Below are 7,438 nucleotides of genomic sequence, written 5' to 3'. Positions count from 1 at the left end.
TGAAACACGTCAGACAGCATTTGACCCAAATGATAGGTTGTATTGGCAAACTAGATCGTTATAACGAGCATAGAATTTGCGAAATGCTGACTTTAAAGGAGACTGTTGGACCCCTGCACCATCAACTTGTTTGTCAGTTAATTCACTTCACTTGCTGGAGAGTTTGATTTTGTTGTCGATGTCGAATTTGACTCGACGGCCGTTACCATTCAGTTTTGCAAAAGCTGATCCATTAAAATACCACGCGGATTCAATATTCTCATGGTTAAGGAGAGCCGTGATGAGTTCAGAGTTTTTCTTGGTCACATCATCCACCAGCTTCATCCCCTTCCCTTTTTGTTTGACTTCTGATCATTTCTTCATGACTCGTGCCTTAATGTTTGTGTTTAGTACTTTAACAATTATTGGTCGAGGTTTTCCTTTTGCGCTGGAATTCTGTGTGCGGCGACGATTTCTTGGTCCTCTAAATCAACTTTTGCATTCGTTTTCAGAAAGTTTTGGACTATCTTCCAAGTATTTTCGTGATCTTTTTCATGAACGCCCATTATTTTACAGTTATGCTTCATGGAATATTGCTGGTTTTTAAATTTCCCAAACGTAAGGCTTCTTTGGATGCGCATTCTGTTTTCTGGAGAGTTTGTTTCATTTCACGTATCTCTTTGTTGTTATTGATGATTTTTTTTCCAGCGATAGCCTCTCAATGTTTCTCGTTGCAAAATCGCTATTCTGACACCAAAACTAGTTCAAAATTATACACATCACTTCTGAAGCTCTTGTATAACTTCAGATGTAAAACTAAATCTTTGATAAATCGTCAGATTGATGTCATGCCCCATTTTTACGGGAGCTCACTACGCTGAGCCCAGCACTATACCTGTCCCAGCGCCATCTTAAACCGGAATCCCATAAAATTAATTTCTCAATATGCTGACGATACTTCGCTTGCCCTTGGCGGTTTACCAACATCATTGTTTGCAGCTCTAAACACTTTAGATTTCTTTTCAATATTATCTCGGTTACTATATAATAAATATAAACAGTTCTAAAACAAAAATCATTTGGATTGGATCTTTTAAAAAAATTTAAAACCAAGTTTTTCACCATCCAAGATGGAAGCTAGATTGGGGATCAACAAGTTTTTCTTTACTTGGTATTCAATTCTCAGTAGATTTAGAATCTGTCACTGAAATAAACTATGACATAGTTCTGTCTATGATTCAACAATGGAAACGAAGAATACTAGCTGACCCCCATTGGTCGAGTCACTGTTGTATAAATTCTTATTTTACCTAACCTTAACCATATATTTATTTCTCATCCTACTCCCAAGACTGAAAACATTTCGTCGTTGTGTAAAGACATTTTTTTTTTTTTTAATTTATATGGAAATCAAATTATGGCATGGTAAAAAGATCTGTAGTTACCCAGGGCCATCTCTCTGGGGGTTAAAGATGGTGAACGTTGATAACTTCATCAAATCACTTAAATGTTCTTGGATGAATAGACTGGTAACTACTAATGATAAACCTTGGTTAGATATATTTTTTTATATTACAGGACTTCTTCAACAAGAGTACCGCAAACGGTACATAATACGCCCGTGAAATGCTTACATAGGGTGTTTTTCTTGTGCTATAATTTGTATAACTTTGCTTCAGGTAGTATCAGCCATCATGAAGCTGTGACAAACTTTCATATGAACAAAGGGTCTTAGCTTAAAAATCGAGGTTTCCTCAAAATGGACCAAGTTCAACAACCTGTAATTTTTTTCAAAAATGGAAGAAAATCAAAATCCTTCCCCAGACGCACAACTTCAATACCCATACAAACACTCCACAAAATAAGATGGTCCTCACTTGAAAACTGTGGGAGGAGTTGGGCGGACAAATTATGTACCCTCCATAAAATATTAATTTCCAAATAGGAACACATTGATAGGGGATATTAAAGATGGAGGGATAGGTGTAGTCGATATAGAGTCTAAACTTAAAGCCCTAAAGGCCATGTGGATTCCACGCCTTATTACAAGTAATCATATCATTAAAAAATATGCAGAAAGTTTCAGCAAAACTTTAAATCTTGACATTGATTATTTAGTTAAGACTTCTGAAACATCAACTAACAATTATGGCATTCTTAAAAATTTTCCAGTGTTTTATAAACAGGTGTTTTCTTGCTTCAACCTTTGTCAAGACAACACAAACCAAACTCTTAACTCCACTGAAAAATTCCTTCTTCAGCCAATATGGTCAAATGCAAATTTTCTCTTCAAAGGTAAATCAATATGTTTTGATGATTGGATAAAAAGTGGAATTTTATATGTTAAAGACATTTTTAATGAGGATGGGCTATTAAAATCAGGTAAACAAATTTATGATTGTCTTACTAAGAAAACGAACTGGCTATGCGAGTATAAGATGATAAGACATATTTTCAAAAAATTTGAACTCGGATATGATTTTTCTAAAATTCCCTACATTAAAACCAAAAATATTGATAAAAATTTATGTTTACAACATAAAACTAAAATTTTCTATTCTACTTTGATAAAGCATAAATTCCAAAAACCCTCGCTTACAAGGTTAAGTAGAGAGTTCCAAATAACAGATAAAAAGGAATGGGAATCAATATTTTTATTGAAAGTTAAATACATTGAAGACAAATCTTTAGCAGAGTTTAATTATAAACTAATACACAACTTATTGAGTAATAATCTCCTTATTAGCAAATGGAACAACACTGTAACAAATAAGTGTAAACTGTGTAGAAATGAAATCGAAAACACAAAACACCTTATTTTTGATTGTATTAATGTACGACATATATGGAAGGTCGCAAGTACCTGTATTAATTTCACAATTACTTGGAAACATATTGCTGTTGGGTTTTATTTGGATAATACTGAGTTGATAAAGATATATAACTATTTTCTTTCTTTTATTGCATTTAGAATTTATAAATGTAAGATGTATTGTAGAGTTGTGCAGGTTGATGAGACGAGTGATTTTGTTATTCGTTCCATCAAGGAATACTTGAGATCGCACTGTCAAGTTCTCAGGTTTTTATATAAAACAAAAGAACAGAAGTTTTTTCAAAATTTTGTATCCAATCTATAGATATTCTTTATATCAAAATTTTTAACATAAAATTTAAACATTTTTACTACTGCTATTATATCTATGCACGCACATGTATGTATACATGTGTATATCTGTGTATTATATATACTTGTGTTATATCTGAAGCCACTATTCAGAAGGTCAGTCCTCTAATAGAGCTGCCCAATGAGTCGGATATGAACTGTCGTGATATGTGTGGACTCATTGTGGCAGCGGGGCGTTTTTGAAAAACAACAACCAAAAACTTATCTTTATTATACACACACTGCCAAATATGTTTCTTACGCAGTATTATTCCGTCACTTGAAATTATGTTGATGTAAATTAATAACTACAATTGTTTGACATATACTGTATCTATTTTGATTCCATGGTAAAATAATAACCATATCTTATACACATTGTATCTTATACATGTATTTCATTTGTTTTGTATATTTGTATATGTTTTTGTCTTGTTTCATAAATAAAAATCTTGAAACTTGGAAAAAAAAAATAAAAAATTTCCAAATAGACTAAGTTCAACAACCTTTAATTTTCTCAAAAATTGTAGAAAATCAAATTCCATCCCACATATATATCTTCAATACCCATACAAACACTCCACAAAATAAGAAGGTCCTCACTTGAAAACTGTGGGAGGAGTAGGGCGGACAAATTATGTACCCTCCATATAATAATTATTTCCAAATAAAGGGGCAAAACTCCTGGAAAAAAGGTCGAAATGGATCAAAATTGCAGTATGATCTAGAGTGACCCACAAAGAAGCTACACAGCAAGTTTCAGCATGATATGTGAAAGGGAAATGAAATTATAAAGAGAAAACCCCGAACGGATGGACGGACAGAAATCGCTGTACCATAATACGTCCCGTCTAAAGACGGGCGTATAAAAAGGATTGGTTTTAATTTTAAGAATATCATTTTGGGAGAATTACCACTTACCAAAGACAACATAAATATTAACTTTATTATTTTGTACACTAAACAGTATATTTTCAGTAGCTCATTACAAGGTAAAACACTAAATATTTTAGGTCTTCTGAACCACTTGAAAACAAAATATGGTATTGAGAGGTGTATATCTATTTACAGTTCCAATCAATTATTTTTTGAAAACAATGGAATTTGTGGAACAATATATTTGAACCCACTGAATAATATATTTTTTACTGCAACTTCTGTATAAATTCATATTTTTGATACTATTATAGCAGCCTCAATATTGTTTTTTTTTGTTGGTACAACTTTAGCTATTTTTGAAATGTATGAGTGGAGTATGAATGATTGGTGTGAGTGATTATATATCCATTGTACATCTTACCTTCAAAAGTATATTATGATGCACTTTCTATTTCTACAATGCTAATAATAATTTTAAAAAATTGCTTGTCAGTAGCCTGCTTCGATTTAAAAACTGACCATAAACAGAACAAGCTCTTGTGTATTGAATCAGTTGAGAGATATAAACATCATATGCAGGTGAAAATGGAATATTGCTAAATAGATATGGGAAGTTGAAGATGGAGAAGCTGGAATCATCCCGTTTATTATGAAGTTGAGTTGTTAGTTTGCCGCTAATGTCTACTTTCAATAAAATATCTACGTATGAAGCGAAAGTGGATGACTCTGGTGCCTTTTATTTCGATTTCAAAGGGATATATCGAATCGACATATGGATGAAAATTATTATTGTTTATGTTACCTTCACATTCACGGATTTTTCTTACGGATCCTTACGTATTCCGCAAATCCTTAAAAGTACACGGATTGTTATGATTTAGACACGGATACCGCCGAGTGATTTACGAATGCTTGCGATTGACTACGAGTCGGAGATCCGTAAAGACTCGTGAGAAAAATCCGTGAGTGTGAAGGTGGTATAATAGATAAAACGTCGTCGATATATCTAAATCTCACCTCTGGTCGGCGCGGGTTCGAATCCCGCTCGCGCCGGTAAGTGAGAAAGTTTCCAGTTTACTTTCAGAAGGTCGGTGGTCTCTCCCCAGGTACATTGTATATGGGTTCTCTCTTCCACCAACAAAAACTGGGCGCCACCAGATAACTGAAAAATTGTTGAGTGTGGCGGAAAACATCAAAACAATCAATCAATCTAAATGTCGCATTGAAGGCCACAACAAATATTTTTTCTTCTCACATAGAAGTTTTTGAATAAATTCTACTTCATAAGAATATAAAACAGGTCAGCTAACAAGAAGCACAATTCGCGCCTATGAAAATTCAATAAAATATCTAAGTATGAAGCAGAAGTGGAGGACTCTGCGGAGTCTTTTATTTCGAGTTTACTGGGATAGATGGCATCGATTGATTGTATATTACTTAACGTCCCTCTCGAGAATGTTTCACTCAAATAGAGACGTCACCATTGCCGGTGAAGGGCTGCAAAATTTAGACCTATGCTCGGCACTTATGGCCATTGAGGAGGGAGGAATCTTTATCGTGCCACACTTGCTTTGACACTGGACCTCGGTTTTTGCGGTCCCATCCGAAGGACCGCCCCATTTAGTCGCCTCTTACAACAAGCAAGGGGTACTGAGGACCTATTCTAACTCGGGTCCCAACGAGATTATATCGAATCAACATATGAATGAAAATTATTATTGTTTATAGATAATACGTCGTCACTATATCTAAATGTCGAATTGAAGGCCACAGCAAGAGATTTTTTGTTCTCACGTTGAAGTTTTTGAATAAATTCAGCTTTATGGGAATATATAAACAGGTCAACTAACGAAGGAGCACAATTCGTGCCCATGTGAATTCCAACAGACTGTTGGAAGACCTGATCACCAAAGACTACGAAGATACATGTATTGTCAATGAGGAAATCCAGCAAATTTTTTATTTCAACTTCAGAGTACTTGTGCGTGGAATCAGAGTGGCGTTTAACAAAGTAATTTTTAGCTCACCTGAGCTAAAAGCTCAAGTGAGCTTTTCTGATCACCCGTAGTCCGGCGTCCGTCTGTAAACTTTTAACATTTTTTACTTCTTCTCAAAAGCCACTGGGCCAATTTCATCCAAAGTAGGCACAAAGCATTCTTAGGTAAAGGGAATTCTAAATTGTTAAAATAAAGGGCCAGGCCACCTTCCAAGGGGAGATAATCAATAAAAGGTAAAAATAGAGTAGGGACCAAAAAAAATAAATTATATAAAAAAAAAAATAGAGTAGGGTCATTAAAAAATCTTCTTCTCAAAAACCACTCGGCCAGAAAAAATGAAATTTATAGATAAGCTTTATTAGGTAGTGCAGATTCAAGTTTGTTAAAATCATGGCCCCCGGGGGTCGGATGTGGCCACAAGGGGGATCAAAGTTTTACATACAAATATATAGGAAAAATCTTTAAAAATCATCTTCTCAAGAACCACAGAGCCAGAAAAGCTGATATTTGCATGAAAGCTTTCTGACATAGTGCAGATTCAAGTTTGTTAAAATCATGGCCCCCGAAGGTCGGATGGGGCCACAAGGGGGGGGGATCAAAGTTTTACATACAAATATATAGGAAAAATCTTTAAAAATCTTCCTCTCAAGAACCACTGAGCCAGAAAAGCTGAGATTTGTATGATAGCTTTCTAATATAATGCAGATTCAAGTTTGCTAAAATCATGGCCTCCGGGGGTAGGATGGGGCCACAAGGGGGGATCAAAGTTTTACATACAAATATATAGGGGAAACCTTTAAAAATCTTCCTCTCAAGAACCACTGAGCCAGGAAAGCTGCTATTTACATGAAAGCTTTCTGACATAGTGCAGATTTAATTTTGTTAAAATCATGACCCCCAGGGGTCGGATGGAGCCACAAGGGGGGATCAAAGTTTTACATACAAATATATAGGGACAATCTTTAAAAATCTTCTTCCCAAGAACCACTGAGCCAGAAAAGGTGATATTTACATAAAAGCTTCCTAACATAGTGCAGAGTTAAGTTTGTTCAAATCATGGCCCCCATGGAGTAGGATGGGACCACAATAGGGGATCAAAGTTTTACATAAAAATATATTGGGAAAATCTTTTAAAATTTTCTCAAGAACCACTGAGCCAGAAAAGCTGATATTTATATGAAAGCTTTCTGACATAGTGCAGATTCAAGTTTGTTCAAATCATGTCCCCTGGGGATAGGATGGGGCCACAAGGGGGGATCAAAGTTTTACATACAAATATATAGGAAAAATCTTTAAAACTCTTCTTCTCAAGAACCATTGGGCCAAAGAAGTTCACATTTACATGAAAGCTTTCTGACATAGTGTAGATTCAAGTTTGCAAAAACCATGGCCTCCAGGGCTAGGTTGGAGCCATAATAGG

The sequence above is a fragment of the Ostrea edulis genome, chromosome 4, assembly GCF_947568905.1.
Source record: "Ostrea edulis chromosome 4, xbOstEdul1.1, whole genome shotgun sequence".
Classification (NCBI taxonomy): domain Eukaryota; kingdom Metazoa; phylum Mollusca; class Bivalvia; order Ostreida; family Ostreidae; genus Ostrea; species Ostrea edulis.
Note: the sequence above shows the minus strand (reverse complement) of the source record.